Source organism: Vidua macroura, chromosome Z (genome assembly GCF_024509145.1).
Source record: "Vidua macroura isolate BioBank_ID:100142 chromosome Z, ASM2450914v1, whole genome shotgun sequence".
Taxonomy (NCBI): Eukaryota; Metazoa; Chordata; class Aves; order Passeriformes; family Viduidae; genus Vidua; species Vidua macroura.
In genome coordinates, this window is record NC_071611.1 from 60,121,387 (window position 1) to 60,142,482 (window position 21,096).

Consider the following 21,096-nt stretch of genomic DNA (forward strand, 5'->3'; position numbering starts at 1 on the left):
AAAGCATTATAAAGTGAAGGTAAAAAGCCAGTAGTTAAAAATTGAGAGAACTGAAAACTGTCCTTCTGGTACCCGTGTCAACACTGAGATGCCCTGGTGGATTTTCTCCAGCACCTGAAGAAATACATTTCTCATTGCTTTGCTTGTGTCATTTCTGCTAAACTTTAAAGAAGAAATCATCTGCTAGACTAATAAAAAGTGATCTGTGTACTGTAAAGTACATCTACTAATATTTTATCAGTCCTAAGCTGAAGGGTTAAAATAGTTGCTGAATATAAGTTTGTTTGCACAATTTATTTTTAAAATTTCATAAGAAGCAGTTTGGTTGCTTGAAATTTTCAGGAAATGATTATCCAGCTCTATATGCTGAAGTAATTTTAAGAAAATTAAAGTGTTTGTCTGGCTGAAATAACTTGTAAATGAACTCATTTTTTTTTTTCCTCTGCCTTCTTTTGTTGTATTTCATGCATTGTAGGCACTAGCAATGATATTAGTTATAGTGTGGGAAAATATTATAATTGAGATCTGGGAAGTTATTTGCAGACTTCAAGTTTTTCTTTACACTGTGCTGACATTTAGTACATCCCTGCTGGGGAAAACAATGCTGGCATTCATAACTCTAGACGTAGATTTCAATCGACTTAAGTGGGCATAATGAAACTTGGTCATTCACCAGTTGCCCATATTGTGTTCTCAAATTTTCTCTCAGCAAAAGTATAATGACTCAGTATTGTGCGGTTGCAGAGACAAGGACTCAGAACAAGAGACACCAGTTTTGTCTGACGGTGTGAGAAAGTCGTCAAGGGATCTTTTCTTCCAGATGGTGTTAAATTCAGCTGCCTTTTTAACATTGGCCTTGCACAGCAATCTGCTGTTCTCTTTTCACAAGGAATAAGCTCCAATCCGTGCTAGTTAACATGCATACTCACACAACCTGCAACTACCTTCCAACTGCTTTACAATGCACTGGTATGCTAAATAAACTTGATCCGGTCTCCTCCAGTGCTAGAACTGGCTTGGAGAGAAATGCCCACTTACAGTTCAACTTTTTGGATTAGGGTTTGGTTTCACTTCCCATAACATAAATCTTTTCCTTTGTTTGATAGAGTAACCTTTTTTTTTTCCACACAAGTTTTGAGGGAACAACACGTAACAGGTAGATAATCCTAGGAAAGGATTACCTTTCCTAGTTACTTGCTGCATGAGCCTGTTAAAGCATAAAAATGAGGGTCTGGTATCACATTTCCACATGATCTTTTTCCCCAAGTCAGAAGTCTACGGTGTAGAAGAAAAGGTGCAGAGAAATGGGTCTCTGCTCCTGAAGAAGTGAAGGAGTAAGAGCAGTAATAGTAATAATAGCAATAATAGCCAATAATATTTTACTGATTGATAATCACGTGACATTATTAAGGTACAAAACCATTTAAGATTACAATGGCAAACACGCGATTATAATGCTGCTGTTTTTCTCTGATGTTTTCTTTCACAAATTTACACCGAAGACCAAGATGCAAGCAACAGCTTAAGTAAATTAACTCCATTCATGCCTAAGTAAACAAGGAGTTTCCCCAGAAAACAGCTTATCGCTTTAATTGAAGCTCGTTGAGAAACACGACCGCGCACTTTGTCATGTAAACTTTAATTGTAGTAGACAATGGGTCTAGGTAAATAAACCCCTAGACAAGCCGTTAAATGAGAGGCGGGCACTCTGCGGTGAAAGCCCGGTGGCTCAAACACGTTTGCGACGTAAATAAACACAGCTCCCCTCGCCAGGTGCTGCTGCAGTAAAACTTTGCACATGGAGTGCAGACAAAACGGAGGTTTAACCTCAAAAGAGTCTAGCCGGGGTCCCGGCCGGCACTGCCGGCGGCCACTGGGAGGACCCTCCGGCCGAAACTAAGGTTATTTTAACAGCTACAGAGAGAATGGGATAACTTTTGAGGCAAAAATTTTTGGTTTAGCTACACAGTACTCCTGCTGCTTCCAGAACACGCTGGCTGGCTCCTTGTTCCATCCTTCTCACAGTGCAGTGTATGGCGTGAAGGTAAATATTCCCATTATAAGCCCCAAACCAATGCTTTTTATAAGCAGTTCAACAACAAAGTGAAAATACAAAATAAAATTAAATAGTTATAAAAAGCGGCGCGCAAAGGTTTTGCCCCAGACAGATGGAGACTGCTAACCCACGTTCCCTTATCGCTGATCTTATTTTAATCTGCCGTGGAGAACGTTCGGTTACTGACTCAGTATCACATTCCAGCGTGCCTCTGGAAAAACCTTTAGGTCAAGTCTAAAGAAAATATGTTATTCTGGGCAATGAATCCTCCTCAGTTTCACTGCGAGAGGTGCCTAAACCGCCGCAATTATAAAGATAATATTTGTTGAAAATACAGGACTCTTTGCATCCCGACACGCCTGCCCTGACCTTCCCTTCCTCCATCGGGACCAAAACCCGCGTCCCCTCGCGACCTCCGCTGGAGAAGGATGCAAGTTCCGCCCGGGTGCAAGTTCCACCCTTCTCCCGCGGAGGGCACGGCGGGGTGCGGTGCAGGGGAAGCGGGCGTGTTCTGCAGCCCCGTCCCTTCGACCAGCATTTCTGGGATGGCAGTGGGTGGGAAATGCTCTCCCGGGTGCCGGCGGTGGGCTCCCCCAGCCCCGGCCCCGGCCCCCGCCGGGCTGTCTGTCACCGACCGCCGGGACACGGCGCTGCCATTTGCCCCGAGCGTGGGAATGGGAGCACCCAGCCGTTCACATCTCCTGCACGTCTTTTAACGGAATCAATTAAGCAAGACAGACCCTCTGCTTCTCCACCTCCTCCCCTCCCCCCGCCCCCCTTCCTCTCCGTGTTTTTGTCAGGTCTGTACGTCCTAATTATTTCTGTATGGAATACCAGAGCTGTTTCCAGGATAGACCTGATCATCCTTAAACAAAAAGAGAGGAGGCGCACACGTGGGTTTTGGAGTAAATGTCACTTTCATTTCCAATGCTAGGTGCAGAGTAAGGCATAGAACATTTTTTTACACTTTGACGGGGGGAGGCGATCTCCATCATGTCTTTCTGCTTCAGTAGCTTCCTCAAGGAAACCCTCTCGAAACAAAGAAGCATCTATGCTCGCGTTTTGAATAGAGGAATAAAAATCGGCAATTATTTTTTTTCTCCATCTTTGTGCAACTCCGCCGAGTTCTAAGTAGATATAAATTATTAAGCTTGCCTGCATCCGGTGTAAACTTTTTCTGAAAGTCTGCTTTCACATGATTTGAAATTAACCTCAATGCTTTGTCTCAGATGCACACAGGTTTTGGGTTGGTTTGTTGCATTTGTTTTTGTTTTTTTTTTTTCCTCAGTTCAGTAGTCAGCTCTGTATCATCAGCACCACCATCTTCATCATCACCAACTATCACCTTTATTTTTAAGGCCATTTCATTGCAATGAATAACTTTGAAAAATGGAACTCAGCATTAGGTTTCTAATAGAAAAAAAAAATATCCTTAGTCCTGTTTAACGTTGAACTGTTCTGGGTTTCCCTTTATTTATTTATTCAACAGCAATAGTTGCACATACACTGTTTACCATCAGTACCAGGTTCTCTCTGCAGTGGGTGAATGTCCATTCTGTGCCATGCGACAACTTCATATTTTGGAATAATTATGCCATTTAACTTCCTCCAGTCTCACCTTCAGCTGTAAAAATGTTAGATTCAATAAGTATTCCTGTCCCCTTTCGAGTTTTACTGTCTCTTGCAGCAGTCTTTAATTTTCACATGCTGTACGATGATCATGAAGGAGTTTTTACTTTCGGTTATCTAGCTTTATGAAGACCAAAACACTCATACAGCTAGATAACCAAAGATAACAACTCGCTTCCCTCAGAGCTTTTTTTTTTTTTTTTCCTTTTTTTTCGTCATTGCTACAATCCAGAGTCTTTCTGGCAAAAGCATTGTTTCCTCCATGAGCACTAGTGCGGCTTTAAAATGTCATCCTTTTATGTAAGTATTTCTGTATGTGCAGCTACAAAACGATCCCTTGCCTTCAAAGTTTATTCCGAACTTTTTGTTTCAGCCAGTAATTTCCGGCAGGGGTAGCCAACAATTCGTCTGTTAATACCAGAAAATAAAGCCAGCCATTAAGTTGCGTAAGCTGCGTTAAGAGAGAGGAGCATCCATTCCTTTACAGGCCCCTATTTGCATTGTAAATCGCTTCGTTTTCACGAAAGACTCCTTAGCGTCTATAAAGATGAGAGCCTTCGGCAATTTCCAACGCAGTGTAAGGAGGAACAAGAAGGTGGGGAAAATCCATTTCAGTAGGAAGTAACAAGATGATTCGAGGATGAGGTTCCTGATCCCCTTAGATTGTGCACGGCATAGAGCTCTTTGCCAAAAGGTGGCAGCTTGATTGTAAATATCTTTCCTGGGTGTGTATTTTAGAGGGGGGAGATTCGCTCTTTCTCGGAGCTCCTAAAGCTGGGGAGGAGACAGCGGTCTTGCCGGCTGCTGCTGCCCCCGGTCTGAAAGATGGAGAAAAGAGCCATCATTGGAAGGCTTTCAGTGCCAAAATGCGGGCCAGCCCGTCAAGGTCAGAGGTCCTGGACCGCGGGAGACCAAGGTAATGATGATGTCATGAGAAACCTCGAGTATACACGGCTATTGATATGCATGAGCCACCAGTGGCCGGCGCTGGAACCGAGTCCGGTCTCGCCTCCAGCATCGCCGCCTCCGCCGCCCTGGCGCGAGGGATCCGCCCGCCGCCTTTACCTTCTTTCTCCTCTGCAGCACAGACCGCTCTAACATCCAGAGGCCGAGGGAGAGGACTCTCTCCCCCGGGACGAGCAGCCTGTCCGACCCCAGGGAGCGCTGCTGCACTTCTCTTAGGGCAGCCCCCGCTGGTGAGGAGGGATGCCGCGGCGGGGAGCGGGGCCTTGCGCTTGGAAGCTGGGAGGGGGGTTGTGCTACGCAATGAGTCGATGTGTAATTACACTGACAATTTTCCCATTTTCCCTGTCGTTCTGTATCTATGAGGGATTTTTTTTTTTTTTTTTTTTTTTTTTTTTTTTTTTTTTTGTTGGTTAGTTGCTTTGGGGAGACAAGGGGTGTGCCTTTTTATTTATTTTTACTCCGCATCTCTGTCGTGTTTCGCGCCTATCGTGATTCAGGTATTTACAGCGGGACGGTCGTGCGAGGCGTTCTCCTCCGTCTGTCTCTGCGGGAAGCTGCGAGCAGCAGGCTCAGCGTATTCCGTAGCCTCTATAACCTCTCTCTGATCTTCTCCCCACACTCCACTCCCTCCCAGCCTGTGCACGTTTCTGTGTCTGTGTTAGAAAGCAACAAATGTAAACATTTGCAGCAATATTTACCAAGACCATGCATTATCTGATGAAACTCCGTAATAAAAACGTTTATTTTTAAACGATTTACCGTTTATTTTCATTGACCTCGTACTAAGAGAAAAGAACTGCATGCTGGTGTTACTCATGGAACTGACAGAGGAAAGTCTTGACGCGTTATGTAGAATTTTAGGATTTAAGTTTCTCAGCTCCTCCTACCCCACCCTAGCCCCCTGCTAAAAGAACATTACACTTTGAATTATTTAACAATATAATTTGTATAGAATTTTTTCAAGTGCAAATATTAAAGGTCTCTCGATTATATGTGATAAAATGAACCTTCTCACTGTGATCTACCATGCTTACTGTTGAAATTAATAAATGCATTTCAACAGCTCCTGTGTGCTGTGTTCAGTACAAGATACACATCAAAAAATTCATCACAGACTATAGACTGCTCAGAACTCCTAAAGGAATACTAGGTTAAAATTCATCCTTCTACTCTTCTAAGCTACAAAATAAAATCTGTGTCCAAATACAATCACAGTCTATAGTCCACACAGCATTTAAGTGCATTAGTTTGTAAATTAACCTTCACTTACATACATTGCTATTTTTAGATCGATTTTTTTTTTTTAATTCAAGGGGTTAAACTGAAGTTGTTGATGCTCTGTGTCGGCTACAGAGCTTGCTTGTATGATAAAGCTTATGTCCCCTTGTGTGTACACAGGGGAGCCATAGGTACGTGTGTCAGTCTAGGTGCATGTGTCTATGTGTTTGTCTTAAAATATATATGCAGGTGTATGTGGTTACACTATAAAACAACAACTGTAACAACAAGTCCATTTTTATTGCAATTACATAAACATGAAAATGGGGAAACAATCCTATTTGTAAGACACGACCCGAAATTAAAACTGCCACCAAATAGTAGCACACAGACGTTGGCAATCTACTAACTGCTAAATCTGAATCCTGCAGGGACATTACCAATATACTTGTGTTTTCAGATTCTAAGACTTTGAAGCTGAACACTTCTGTTTTAAACCAGTATTATATATTCTGGTATGGACTGGTTTTTTCCACCAGGAAAAAAACAACAAACACTTTTTTTTACCTGGGACACATAAGACCTACTTGTGGCAGTGCTCTTTGAGGAAAATTTAGAACTGGCACAAAATTGTTAGAATTTTTATAATGCTGCATTATGTCTTACTGAGCTGCTTCATTACCTCTTGGACTGTTCAGGCACAACTGGGGCAACTGAATCAGGTATCTGATGCAACCAGAGGCACATGATCACTTTGATTATTATACAAAGTTCTAATGAGTATATATGAGTTTTTCTGAGTTGGCAGATAGGCAAAAGATACTTTTTGTGGCAGTAACTAGGGGCAGTATTGTTGGTGATCAAGCATGTGTTGCAAAGGACAGGCTTGTGAGTTTATGCATTAAATTCTTTCATTCAGAGACATGAAATTACAAGTGATCCTCATGTTCGTGTGTGTGTGTGTATGTGTGTGTGTGTGCACCTATGCGTACATACAAGTGCATATGTACATATGTGTATATGTAATCCATATTAACACAGATGCATACATACATGTTAAACGCATGCATGTCACCAGCTGTGACACCATCAGATTTAAATGCAAGGTACGTTATAGTAAATTGGCATTTTTTTCAAAGAGACAAAGCATATCTCTAAAACACCAAGCTTTCTTTTCACAGTCTCACTTACGAACTAACTTCGGAAGTAACTGCAATACACCTGACGTATTTTGTTGATTAATCATTGGAGCCTAAGCACATCAAAAGAGGCAATGTGATGGTTATGACCCAGCTGTTCATTAGCCTTATTACCAACTACATTTTCTAGCTCTCAGACATCAAGGACCTCAACAACATCATGAGTTGTTTAACTATTTGCTTATTCTGAATACAAAAATATATTCAGCAGTTGTAAAGCACTTTTCTAAAACTGGACTGTTGCCCAGCATGTCGAAAGTTTAAGCAAAGCACAGTTGTGAAAAGTAGCTGTTAACACTGCCCACTCTCTTCCAGTTGACATAACTGTATAAAACGTATTCCAAAGTTACTGTAGAAATACCTGCCTATTAGAAGTTATGGAATACATAACACTTTTTCCTTCTAGCTTTCCAGCACATTCCTGCTAATTGCCTCTAGATTACCATGCTTGTTTTCTAATCTTTTTATAGGTCTCCAGATGTCTGTGATGTAAAGAAGAAATATCCCGTATGGATTCCTTAAGAGCAAACCATCTCTATTGACTTTAAAGAGGAATGCTTATGACTCTCTAACTATTGCAATCAGACCCCCATCCTATCTCCAGCAACACCACCTTCTTTGGGAAGACACACAGGAACCCCACTTAAGCTGCTGTGACATAAGAAGGGTGTAGTGTTGCAGAAATTCCCTTTTTGCACTAAATTATAACAAAATTCATGTAGAGGTAAACATTGCCAGTACATGCCAGTACGTGCCAGTACAGTCCAAACCTTTTTTCCCTGCAGAGCGGCATCCCTTTTCTCCCATCCCGGTAAGTCACTCAAGTGCCTCGCCTTCAAATGAAGGTGGCTTATCATTTCTTTTGTGACCACAATTTCATTTTACAGGCAACTGAATGTTATACTTCTCTTGCATTAAACATAGAGTATGCAAAAGGGTATCTACTACAAATCCAAATTCAGAAATAAGAAAAGACAGAATATCAAGAATTCAAAGTCACAGAAAAAAAAAAAACCAAACCCTCAAACAGTTGATGATTACAACGTGGAATCCCTGTGCCGTTAAAGGACATGTATTCTTTCAGTAATGTATATAATATAGTATATAATATATAAACAAACAAACATTACTATTTCTTGTTGCAGCTGTCACTACCTATGGTCTGTCTGCATTGTTTAAATCTTAAAAATAGCCCAGTAAAAAGCAAAGGATCATAATTGAACATCTTGTCCAGAAATATATATGAATAGATAAATCTATGTGATTAGAAGGTGCTAAGTATATTAACTTCTGGGATTATTAGATAAATCACTAAAACGCTTGACCCTAGATTAAAGGTGGAAAAAACTGGCCACATTTCCTGCAGTTGGTTTAAGATGACACAAAACAAATATGAGGGATATACTCCTGCATCTGCAGGGTTAAAGACGGTAATCAATATTTACTGGAAATATTATGAATAATATAATATGTGTATTTTTTACTGCATTATTATTTCTGGAGAATTACACTTAAAAATAAAAGGCTAAAAATATTATTTGGGGCTGCTGAACAGAAGGGGTGAAAACTATAGAGGCAGATCTGGGATGGAAACTGTATAGGCAGATCTGGATTTTTTGTCCTATAAACTGCCAGTTACTTAACAAAGGTTGGAGGCTCCACCTAGCCTTCAGCTCAAACATGCGAAATATATTATACCAGCCTTTTCCCACCATATTTCCCACATGTTCCTGACAGATGATGTCCTGAAAACAGAATTACTAGGAAGGTATAGTCTCTATTTACAGCTCTGCAAGCTTATCAAGGGCCGCGGGGGTAAATAAATACAATATAAGTTGTTGGTTTTCGTTGCATTATATCGATCACAACAGCCTCAGCTAAAAATTGTTGTTGTTGTTGTTGTTGTTGTTGTTATTTCCCAGGCAGCAGTGCTGTTCTTAGGTGCTGCGATGAGGCAGTTTCACCCGGATAGAGGGATGCTGAGGGTCACGCCCGGGCCAGGGTGAGTGGCCTGGCCGCTCTTCACTAGCGCTCCCGCAACTCCACTGGAACTGTCCTGTCCCCGACACTCCATTGCCAGGTGCGTTCCTGTGCTGAACGGAGCCATTTTGGCAGGGATGGATTTTAGAGAACCCGAGAAGTGATGGTCGCTTGCTCCGAGTGACCCACTACATGGAAGGCAGCGGAAGGCGGCGAGCAATCCTTTGCACCCTGACCAGCTGCAAGATATGACTCCGACTTATCTTCTTTCCTCTCCCCCTCTTTTTTTTTTTTTTTTTTTTTTTTCCCTGCATTTCTCCTCCCCTTCTCCCACCTCCCCCCCTCCACTTTGTGGGGTTTTTGTTTGTTTGTTCGTTCGTGTGGTTTGAAAACTGCTATTCTTCAGCTCTGTGAGTGTTTGTTCTTGTGCCTGCACACCTTCCGAGGGCAACTAGGCACTGCAAAAATACTCCCTGAGAAGCCACAGCTCAGCATCCGCTGGCAGTCTGAGAGATAATTAACATTTCCCGCACCAAATAGAGCCCCACGACCAACAGGTTTAGCATCAGACACACAAAAACGGCTCACCGCCGTAAGCCGTTATGTCCAGTCATAAACCTTTGTTAATCAAATGTCCCTTGCCCGGAGCGAAAGAAGGTAGCCAGATCTAAGCCGAGCGACCTGCTCCGGTTACCCGGGGAGGGCCGGCCTCATCGCCAACTCACAGGCACCCTGGAAATCTCCATCTGTCGAGGTTTCAGCATCCAAATTTTGCAGGTAATTCAGGACACACACACACACACACACAAACACTGCAGTACTTACATATCTTCGCCTTTATCAGGGAATGATTTTTACCCCACATGTAGGGCGTGAGTTGCGTCCCTGGTGTCAAACAAAGATTCCCACAGCCAAGCCCCCCAGGAGCAGAAAAAGCTCTGTCGGGTCTCCAGAAATTCAAGTATTTCCCCTCTCCATCCCTATTTAAAAGTGTCCCTTAGATCCACGGTGTTGTTCTTGTTCCAATGACTCTAAAATAGTTTAAAATCTTCCATCCATGAAAACGGGAGAGAGATGGAGAAAGTTGGCTTGGGTTTACCATTTTTTTTTTCTTTTTCCTCACTGTTTCCTACACCCCGGAGTAAAAAGTGAACTGTTGTATATGAGGTTCTGCAAGTTTTTGTGGGGGTTGGCCAAGGTGTAGTCCAGCCTCTCTGCTTAGGAGGACGTGCTCCGAAATTCAACCAATTTCCCCAACGCTTTTGTTGCTGATGAACTGAAGCCCTATTGTTTTTCATCCATTGCCACGGTCTTTTTCACTTCCTACTATATGTTATGTTTTGCCAGAGATAATGAATTTGCACCAAAACCTCTCATAGTCCCGTTCTGACAGACAGAACAAATTATAAATGTCTAGTGCAGAGAAGAGCAATGAGTACTTTTTTTTTTTCCTAGAGAAGAAGAAGGGAAGCTCCCATTTCTTTAAAAAAAAAAAAAAAAAAAAAAAAAAAAAAAAAAAAAAAAAAAAAAAAGGGTCGAGTTGTCGAGTTTCCTAAGGTGTTTTCCTCCAGTTAACTTCTGAAGAACAGTTTCATCTGAGTCTTGTTTCTGGGAGGCACTGATATTTTGTGCAACTTTTTTCAAAATCAATCAGCCGGTCAACAGCAGGTAAAAAAACCCAACTCCCCCCCCCCCCCACACAACCCCCCCCCCAAAAAAAAACCAAACAAACACACCAAAAAAAAACAACCAACAAACCAAAAAATCAAACAGGAAAACTCATGGTGTTAACAAAAAACACTCTTCCCATTCCTGTTGTCAGGTGAACTTCTAGCGTGACCTCTTGTCACTGGGAGGAAGATGTCCCAAAGCGCTGCTATTTCCTTCTGCCCCCTCTCATCCGTTTCTCCGAGTTTGAGAACAGCATGAAAACACCAATAAAAGCCACCTAGGTTTTAGGGTGCAGGGGCCGACGGAAAGAAGTCTCGGTTAGCGTCGGAACAGGAGGTGTGCAATAAGGGAGGGGTGGAGGGAGAGATGGAGGAGGGATAGAGTGAGGTACGCAAGGTGAGGGGATGGCAGGACGGCTCGTTCCTGCTCTAACCCCTGTCTGGGGGGGCGTGTGGGGTGTGACTGAGGTGGGCCGATATCGTGCTGGCCTCTCACTCTGGGTCAGATATACGTGGCGCCCCGCGGAGGGGAGGGGGCTGCGAGGGGTGGGGGCTGGCAGGGGGAGGGGCGACTCTTAAAAACTACTAAATACATACATACACATATATGCATCCTACAGATGCCCCTACACAGACACCTGTACGTGTATGCATATGTATGCATCCATCCATATATATATTTATTGTTATGATGACAGGCGTCTATCCCCCCCGGCGCTTGGCTTTAGGGAGAGAGAAGGCGCTCTGCCGTTCCCAGTCGCAGACTTCCGCCGAATGTTTCCACGGGGAGAGTCCCGCAGCAGCCCCGATCAGACGGGCATTCCCTGCCGGCAGAGCCTTCGGAGACCCGGTGGACAAAGAGAGCTCTGTGAGGATGCAAATGCCAGCCCCGATCGAACCGAAGGAATTCAGCACGAGTGCCCGGCTGCGCGGAAAAAAAAAAAAAAAAGGTAAGAGTCGACACCGCTCACCGCTCCCCCGGTCAGAAACACATTCAGGTTTCTGCTTCCTGGAGAAAGTTTAAGTTTAGCTGAGATATTTGAAGGGAGAAGCAGTGTGTGAATATGCAGTAGGAACGGTTGTGTCAAGCTCCACAGAGATTCTCTGCAACAGTTCATAGAAAGCTGAAAAAGTGTAAATAATGTCAGCAGAAAAGGAGAGAACACCACGGGTTTCTAAGCCAGCGGCTACATCTCACCCTGCCGCCTCGAAGTCTGAAGTTCCCCAGGAAGTGAAAATTCTCCCAAACATCACGATACACCGCAGTCTCCAAAAGGAGTGGGGGAAGGGAAAGAGGAGGACAGAATGCTCTAACCTACTCCCCACCAGTACGGTGTCTGTGGTACACCGAATCCCCGCTTACACCGCGTCTCTTCTCGGTGGAGTGAGAAAGCATCACTGCAAAGCAGTGAGAGCGGCTTGGACTTGCAGATCGGGGCAATACCCGAGATGAGGGCTACCCCACCCCTCTGGCCGCCAGCCTACCTTCTCCCGCTTCCTCTCTCCGAGCCCTGTACCTGCGATGCACTACAGAGCAGCGCCTGGATGAATGCTGCGCCCTCACCGGCTCAACGCTCCTCTGTCATGCAACACTTTGGCTAGGCAGGGGGAATTTTCTTATTATATTTTAAATTGCTTGGAAATTTCTATTTTCCACTCGTCTCCTGATGAAAAGAAGCATCAAATAATGTCCAAATACCACTACTACTACTATTACTATTTTATATATATACATATATATATAAAACAAAAAATGGAAAGAAAAAAGATAGAAAAGGCTGGACGGACTCTGCAGTGCTGCGGTGAGGTCGGCTTTCTTTTGGGGCCAAGCGCTGGGCTGGGCAGCACTGCTCCTGCTGCTAGAGTTTATTTCATGGGGTAGAGTGCGGGCGGGAGCTTGTGCGCCCGCGGAACAGCGCGGAGCATCTCCGCGGCTGCGCCCTCGCCCCGAGTCCCTCCATCCCCTCTTCACGTTCAAGGCTTAGCGGAGAGGTCGCGTCTATTGACGTCAGCTGGAGGCTGCACATCCGTTTACACATTAACGAAAGTAGGACATTAAAAAAAAAAAAAAAAAGAAGAAGAAGAAAAGAATATGCAAATCCCGCTGTTCGGAGAAGGGACCGCGGATTCTGGGAGCGATCGTCCCTATTTGCGAAGATGCTAATTACGGGAATTAGCAGGGCCTCCCCTTTTCTTCCAGATATCATTATCATTATCAACCAAACAAACATCCCCGAAATGAGCGATCGGGGACGGGCTGCGGCGCGTAGAAGAGCCCGTATGGGCGCAGGCGGCCTCTGTGTGTGAGCCGGGATCCACCGTTGCGCCATTCTCTTCTCCTTCTCCTGGCTCCTGTTGGCTCCAGCGTGTGTTACTTTTAATACTGATGCATGTGTAAGGTATATTTGCATTGTTTTTAATTTACTGGAAATTGCAGCCTACCACTTGTCCTTTGCTCCGTCCTTTCTACTTCTTTAAATATACTTGTCCTTTCCCCTACCCCACTCCTATTTCCCTATGTTTTGGTGAGACTCTGCAGTGTATGTGTCTTTATATCCAGTTTCCTCCATGCTTCTATTCTGTATAAGATTACAGATTATGAACAGTGCTAGTTTTACAAATCAAAGTGCACAAGATGTTTATTGGACATTTAAAAGTCTGGAAGGTCTTGTTACCCTGCTCTGTTATCACACCGCTAGTTGGAGTCTGGAAGCTGATTGTCTAAGTAACTTCATATTAAGAAAACAAAGTTTTACAAATCACTAACACCCCCCTCCCTTTCTGCCCCATTTTAAGGTATAAGGCAATATAGATAAGGGGTGTAATAGGGGCAGTTTAAATGGATTTAAAATATTTCATTGCTGTTTTACGGCCTTTAAGTGCACTTGTATCAGCCTTTATTTCAGAAATAGTTTATTTCAAAATTCTTAAAATATGCAGAGCCAGGTACGGAGACCTCTCTCCGAGAAAGACATTTTGTAATTTCTGGTTTAGGTGCTGCATTATTAAATGTGTGACATACGGTTTCTAACATGTGCATATCTAAATCCAGTACCTAATTCTTCATAGAAAGAGGTCGATATTTAGAAGAGGTTTAGAATTTTTTTTTAAATACTGCTTGTAGCCTTACACTTGCTTTATCTAGAAATCCATAGGACTTGAATTATATTACAATCACAGGTAACACTTTTCAGTTTACCTTAATGCATAATGAAAAGAAAGAAGTGTAGTTTAAATAGCAAAACCAGAAGATTGCTCTGTTTTTATAGTCCAGGAATGTTGTTTTTAAACACACAACGTTATTCCACTAAAAAAAAAAAGAAAAAAGGCCGTGCATACAATTTCTTCTTTTTCGAAAGCTCAAGTGCATGAGTAGATTATGAATGACCTACCAGAATGGACATATCGGGCAAAAGTTAGCCCTCTCCAAAGACTGTTATGCATGTACTTTTTAAAATAAAGATTGGAGTGTCTCTTACCCTGTGCCCGCTTCACCGCAAGTATATTTTAATTCTTCGTCGCTTCTAACGTTATTTCCAGCGCTATTTCTCTCTCCAATTTTATAAGCCCTACGCTGAGATGTCACCCAGTAATAAACAGTCATGTGCCTACACGTAAAACGTGTAAGAAAATAATACTCTCCCAAAACGGCACTCGACACGGTCATCCATCAAATTAGCTCATATAGCAGCAATCCATTAATAAAGCACAATTTCTACACATTTTTATCAATAGCAAGTGCCGGCGCTTCCCTGCCCGCGGATGCAACCCATTCCCCGCCCATGTCCTTCTTTTAATGAGCACACGTGAGCGCACGTGCAGTTGTCGCTCCCTTGCGGAGCCGCATTAGCGTGTGCGGGGAGGCAGGCAAAAGTGAGCGTGGGTCTGTCCGTCTTTCCGTCCCTGCAGCGCATGGCGCATCGTCCCCCACACCCCATGGTGGCTTACATCGGCCCTCGCTGCAGTCACGACGGGACGGAGGTAGCTGCCGCCTCCGACCCCGGACCAACCCCCTGACGGGATGCTAGGGGTCCGCCTCGCAGCTTCCCTCCCTCTCCTTTCCCCTCCTGGCCCCGCTTTACTGCACAGCGGCCCCGCGAATCACAGCGGTCACTTTTGTATAAGCCCTGGAGCTGGAAGTGTGGCAACGCACCCCTTCCTCGCCCTGCCTGCGCCTCTGCCGGGGTCACGGGCAGCATAGGGAGAGCTACGTGTCCCCTCACATCCCAGACACTTGACACTTAAACGTGACGGGTGGAGTAGGAACAATAAATACAGCCCCTGCCCCTCCTCAGCCACCCCGCATACACATTGCCTAATATCGGCCTAATATCGGATCTACCGCTAAAACCAGTGTCGCCTATGTTCTGCTGCGCATCTGCACAAATCATCCAAGGTGACTGAAATGCCACCGACGTTGGCGATTTCTTGGATTCCTGTCCAAGGATAGATAAATAAATGAATACATAACAGCGCTAATAATGCTGATTTGGGGTGGCCGCTGCGTGAGACACATTGCTGGATTCTAAATAATGCCTGAAATAAATCCTTTTTTCCATATTCTCATTCATTTTCCCCTATAATCCCCTTTTTTTCCCCTCCCCACCAATGCTTTTAATACCTATCCTTCTCTAAACACAGTATTCTGCATTTTACACTTAAATTTTCTGCCACTTCTCTTCATCCCTGTCTTCTTATACTATATGTAAATAATCCGAACTGCATATTGTTCTACATATATGCATTATCTTTTAGAGAAGTGAAGGTGCAGGTACTGTGGGTATAGTACAAGTATTTTCTCATTTTCTTTTTTTCTTTTCTTTTCTTTTCTTTTCTTTTCTTTTCTTTTCTTTTCTTTTCTTTTCTTTTCTTTTCTTTTCTTTTCTTTTCTTTTCTTTTCTTTTCTTTTCTTTTCTTTTCTTTTCTTTTCTTTTCTCTTTCCTTTTCTTTTTACTTTTCTTTTTACTTTTCGTTTTGTTCTTATTTTTTTGTTTCCCTTGCAAGACGGAAATATTGAAATGAAAAAATGTAGAACGTCAAACAGATAATATTTGGTGAAATAATTGAAGTTTGGCGTGACAGTTCTTTTTTTTCCCATAAGAGAAAAATTGCCAGAATTTTATCTGTGCAGATAAAAACATTCAAATTAAAAAAATAAACCATAGTTTTATCTGTGCATACAGGAAAAAAAAAAAAATTACACACAAGCTTCCAGGGCGTATATACCCTCACTGTGTACCTCTTCTGGAAATAATAATAAATAGCCAATGACCATTTTTTTGTGGTTAAGAACATGTCTCCTTATTAGAGGTACAAAGGCAGAAATCAAGAGGAGCAGCAGCAGAGGGGATGAAAGTTGTGTTTCTTGCATCCAGAATTCATGTGATCACTAAATGTTAAGGTTTCCAGAGGCTGAAGTATAGCAAACACATTGTTAGATGTATTTTGGCGAGCATATAGGATGCAAGTTGAGCTCCAGCCCGGGCTGACCGGCCAGAGCAGGCGACTCTGTGCAAAGCATGGTTTTGGCTTGCAGCACAGGCTGAAGAGGAACGAACCAAATTTTTTGATGCCATTTCTGTTCTTTTTTTTTTTTTTTTGACTATTCAGTTTATACCTAGGTGTAAAATAACTCATCGGAAAGACCAGGTTTGGAATGCATTGTTATCTCTCTGTTTCCCGTGAATATGGTCCCTAGCAGCAGAGTGAATTTGATTTTTTTTTTTTAAATTTTTGGTGGTTTTATGTTTGGGTTTTTTTTGTTTGTTTGTTTGTTTTGTTTTCTGTTTAAATTTTTTTCCCCCCTGTTTCATGGCCTTGTTTTGTTTTGATTTGATTTTAAATTCAATCTGCAGGTACGAAGTTCATGTTTACCACTCCCTCCCCGCCCAGTGTACAATGCCCGGGCAGGCCGGACTCCACTTCTGAGACAGGAGAAAAGGCGGGAAGGAGGCGGGAGGACATTCAGTTCCTCCGTGGGGTCGGTCCTGCCCAGTGCCCGCGGCTGCCCGGCCCGGCCGTCCCGAGCCCCGCAGCACTCATCCTCTCCGGCGGCGGGGAAACAGCGCCACCTCCCGGTGCCCGTCCTTGGGCACTGGGTGCGGATCCTGCCGTCCGTCTCACGTCCCCTTTCAGCGCCGTCCTAATGATACCCCTGGCTGCCGTGTATGGACTCTGCTCCAACAAAATTTTAAAAATAATCATTAAAAAAAAAATAAAGTGGTAGTAGAAAACCAAGCTATAGAGAGATACCTAGCAGGAAGAAGCATGATCTGCAGGTAGAGCAGTCCTCGGGTGACTGGCAGTGTTCTCGGCTCTCCGCCCCTTCTCTACTCCTCGACCCCACAGGGGGTGGGGTGTGATAATTGTCGTCTCCTTCCCCTCCCTACACTGCGCTTCGCATGTTGTTTGCCGCAATCAAAATACGGTGTTGGTCTGTGGGTGCCTGTTTGAAGAGAAGTCGGGCTTACGAAACGCAGGGAGCGGGGGGAGGAGCTGCAATATCTCAGGGAACAAAAATATTTTAGTATTCCTCCCTGCAGAATGGCCCTCCGTTCTTTATTGAATTTGTACCGGTGTTGCGTGGAAAGACCTTTTTCTCGGAAGCTCTTATTAGCTGATCGTAGCAGGCTTTTATCTTCCCTCGATTCTCCCTTCCTCTTTTTAATAGTAATAAAGTAATAAAGTAAGGAAAATGAAGGGTTTGATGTTACAGAAATGCAATTCTTATGCGAGGAAATGGCGGGGAAGAGCTCTAAACGCAGTAGACTGTCAGGAAAAATATGTAGTCCTAGAAACGTAGAGGTCGTGTTTGATTATTTGATTGGATTAACTGCCCCGTCTTTTTCTTTTTTTATTTTATTTTTATTTTTATTTTTATTTTTATTTTTATTTTTATTTTTATTTTTATTTTTATTTTTATTTTTATTTTTATTTTTATTTTTATTTTTATTTTTATTTTTATTTTTTTGGGTTTTTTTTGGGGTTTTTTTTTCGGTTTCTTTTCTATTTTGGTAGCTCATTAGCTGAACTTTCTCCAAGACGATGCGTTTCTGTGATTGATTTACATCTCCTCTTAGGAATTTGTAGTTTTCTCATATCTCAACAGGCTGTGGAAAGACAGAAGAATAACTCGTCTGTCTCTCATAGGACATTTCTTCTTCACCTCCAGGAAATGATTTCAGAAAAAAATATAACAACATGATCTGTTGTGTGTGTGTTGGTGGTTTTTTTTTTTAGTTGTTTGGGTTTTTTGATTTTTTGTAATTTTTTCCCCAGTAGGCGCTTTGGGCTTATGTCCATAAAATATTTAAATGTAAAAGCAGCGTCGCTGCTTAAATGCAGTTGCAAAATCATGTGCGATATGTCTTCCCCTCGCATTTTTTAAGTTGCCGTGCTGCATGTGCCGATAGGTACCAGCGATGCACACGGAGAGAAAGACACAAAACTGGGCTACATCTACCACATAGCAAAACCCGAGTGTAAATTTATCTGCCCTTCAATAGGATAACAATTTCGAGTTGTTTTTCTTAGCATAGGCATCTCAGCCAAAGGACCGAGCAGCTTATCTGAGCGCCGCTTTCACTGTGGCGGTGGAAAAATAAAGATTAGAAGCAACGACAGAACCCATGGGCTGCAGAGGTTCTAGGAAAGAAGACGTCGTGGTGGCTTTTGTCCGTTTTTCCTTCTGGGAAGGGTGTTGTCCTTCTGTTCTGGTACCACCTCAATGATGGTTTTGACATCATTGACATCATTTTGGCGATGACTGTTCTGACACCAAAACGACGGTTCTCACTCTTTTTTGCCCTGGGCAATATATCGCCGTCCTCGTCCCACTCCCACCGCGTCTCCCCACTGTGCCGCGCCCTGCAGACGAATGGACGACAGATGGACAGTGCTGCCGATTCCAACACTGCCGGAGCACCAATCCGCCCAGCCGGGACACCAGCACCCTCATTAAAACCTCGCAGTTTGGATGCTTGTACGCCTGTTGACAAAATGTTTCAGAGCTCTCCCAGCGCATCTCCCGAACTGAACATCGGGAGGAGAGCTTATCGGGCAGCCCGTCCCAAACCCGGGACATTGACCAGGACAGAGACGTAGAACCACTTGTCATGATAGCCCACTTCCTCTGCTGTTTTCTTCTCCATCTTTTCAGTAGCAACAGGGGAATCTAGAAACAGAGCTAAGGTGATGCCAGACTGCTGTTCTGTTGCCATGCTGTGGGACCTGTGGAGGTCTGGCAGGAGAACATGGTTTTAAAGCAGGATGCAGGGCTGTCACCACACCTCCCTCGGCCCTTACTGGACATCAGATCCCCTTTTTTCACCCCCAAGAGGATGCTGAGCGGGAGAAGACAGACCTGTACACAAACCTGTACCTTGTCCCCTGGCACAGGCTGTGCCCCATCCTTTTCCAGTACAGACCGGCACACCCCGAGCAATCAGTGGAATGCGCCCACCACCTCGTTCCAACACCATTAATTTTGATTTCATTCCGAGGGACACTCGACAGTCTGGCCGCTCCCTAACCCCCCATGCCTGTGCGGTGCGATACTCAGGGCACAGACAGTGCGGTGTAGATACACCACGGACTCCCGCGCGTGTATTTAACGAGGCCCATGGGCCCACATCAGCTAATCAGGTTTGAAACCCAATAGCTTCCCTTCACGTTAATAAGATTTGTCACTGACGGCAAGAAATTAGGGGGCAGGAGGATGTTAAGGAGAAAAGGGGTGCGGCGCAGGGAATCCCTCCACCCGGAAGGGATGCTTTCCTGGATCGCCCCCCTCTTTCCATTCGGTCCGGACCCCAACTTTCCCGTCGCGCGTTATTTCGGAAGGCAAAGACATGAAGATCTGAGAGAGGACGGGGAACAGGAGGGTTTCCCCGCCTCGCCCTCAACTCCGGACACACGTGTCGTGGTGACACGGCACGGCCGGACCGCTCCGAGCTCCCCCCACATCCCTCACCGGGAGCTCCCCGTTCCGGTACTCACTGCGCGGCCTCCATTCTGCAGCCGCCCGTCGAGCACCATCACTCGCAGCGATGTCAGGAGAGGCTTCTCTAGCCCAGTCCCTCTCGGACGGGCGGGAAGAAAGGAAGAGGTCACGGGGGGAAGGAGGGCCAGTTTGCTTTTGGAGAGAGGAGGGCGGCCACGAAGGCTGCCTCACACCGGACTGCGGCGTGGCTCACTCCTCCCCTTTGCCACTGTATTTCCCACCCACTTACCTCCCCCGTTCCCCCCCACCCCAAGACAGACAGCCGTCGGGAGCGGGGAAACGTCTTTCGAGGGGGCTTTCCTCCCGCCAGGCAGGGTGAGGAGTCGGGGCTTAGCCTATAGGACTCAGGGGTACTCGAGATTGGTCCAAGAGAGGGAGAGGCGTGCTCGCGTCCCACGCCGAGGCTGCCGGGGCTCGGGTGCGTTGGCGGCTGGGGTGGGTATGGCCCTCCCCGCGCCGTCCATCGCCTCCTGAGCCACCCCTAATTGTCGTTATTAACGGTACTATTCCTACTGAGGCCGATGGTAAATTTAAGAGGCTTCTGCAAGCGGAGGTCGGCGTCGGGGATGGAGGGGACAGAGGGCATGGGCAAGAGTCTTCTTGGGGAAGATGGACTCCGCTGGCGGCCAGCCCCCCAGGAGGGCAGCGGGGCCCTGAAGAACATCGCTGCGCGTCGCTGCTGAAGAGCTGGCGGTGCTCGGCACTCTGGGGCACAGGGGGTCCGAGGGTCTTGGGTCTCAGTATTTGGATCCAGACCTCCTCGAAACTTTCACTACTGCAGATATACCGATAGCCCTTGCAATTTATTGGCCGGACCTTTATCTGGTCATATTCTCCCAAAGCTTTACCGAAAATTGTTAGCATCGGTACTGGGCGGGTACCTCCGCACGGTTTTGACTGCGACATCCATCACAACTTGTGCGCGATTTGCATGCCAGGATAGCATCATTCCAAGCCTTCTTTCCTCTGTATGCCAATGACGACACATATTATTTGCCATACAATTATTTGGAGCAGAGTGCATCAACCAGACTGTGATTTCTGTGGGGTTTTTGAAAGTTTTGTTAAACAGAGTGAAAATAGGCCAACGGTGATATTTGTCAACATATATCTGGATGTTTATATGTTTTATATGCTATACCCCAAAGCCCAAATAATGTAATAAGAAGTTGAGTTACTGATACCGAATTAAACTAATAAGAATTACAATATATTGAAACCCAGATTCTACTAATATGAAAATAAATATAGCATAAACAGAAAAAAAAAAGTATTTTAAGTATCATATAAAATGTTCACACATTGTCTTTAGTTTCTACCGATTATGGGTTAATATACAGTTATTAATATAACAGAAACAGCTAACCAGGAATTCCT

At 44.5% G+C, this 21,096-nt stretch overlaps 2 long non-coding RNA genes across 2 annotated transcripts in view; one reads left to right on the forward strand and one right to left on the reverse strand.

Annotated features, from left to right (window-relative positions):
* Nucleotides 1–10,469, reverse strand: part of LOC128822525 (uncharacterized) — an 85,600-nt gene extending 75,131 nt beyond the window's left edge. Inside the window, exon 1 of the long non-coding RNA XR_008441474.1 lies at nt 9,874–10,469. This is a non-coding gene — a long non-coding RNA (uncharacterized LOC128822525). The remainder of the gene's footprint in view (nt 1–9,873) is intronic.
* Nucleotides 3,897–9,062, forward strand: LOC128822524 (uncharacterized). Its single transcript, XR_008441473.1, has 3 exons — nt 3,897–4,601; nt 7,539–7,879; nt 8,991–9,062. It is a non-coding gene; the product is annotated as an uncharacterized LOC128822524 (long non-coding RNA).
* Nucleotides 10,470–21,096: the final 10,627 nt, after the last annotated feature.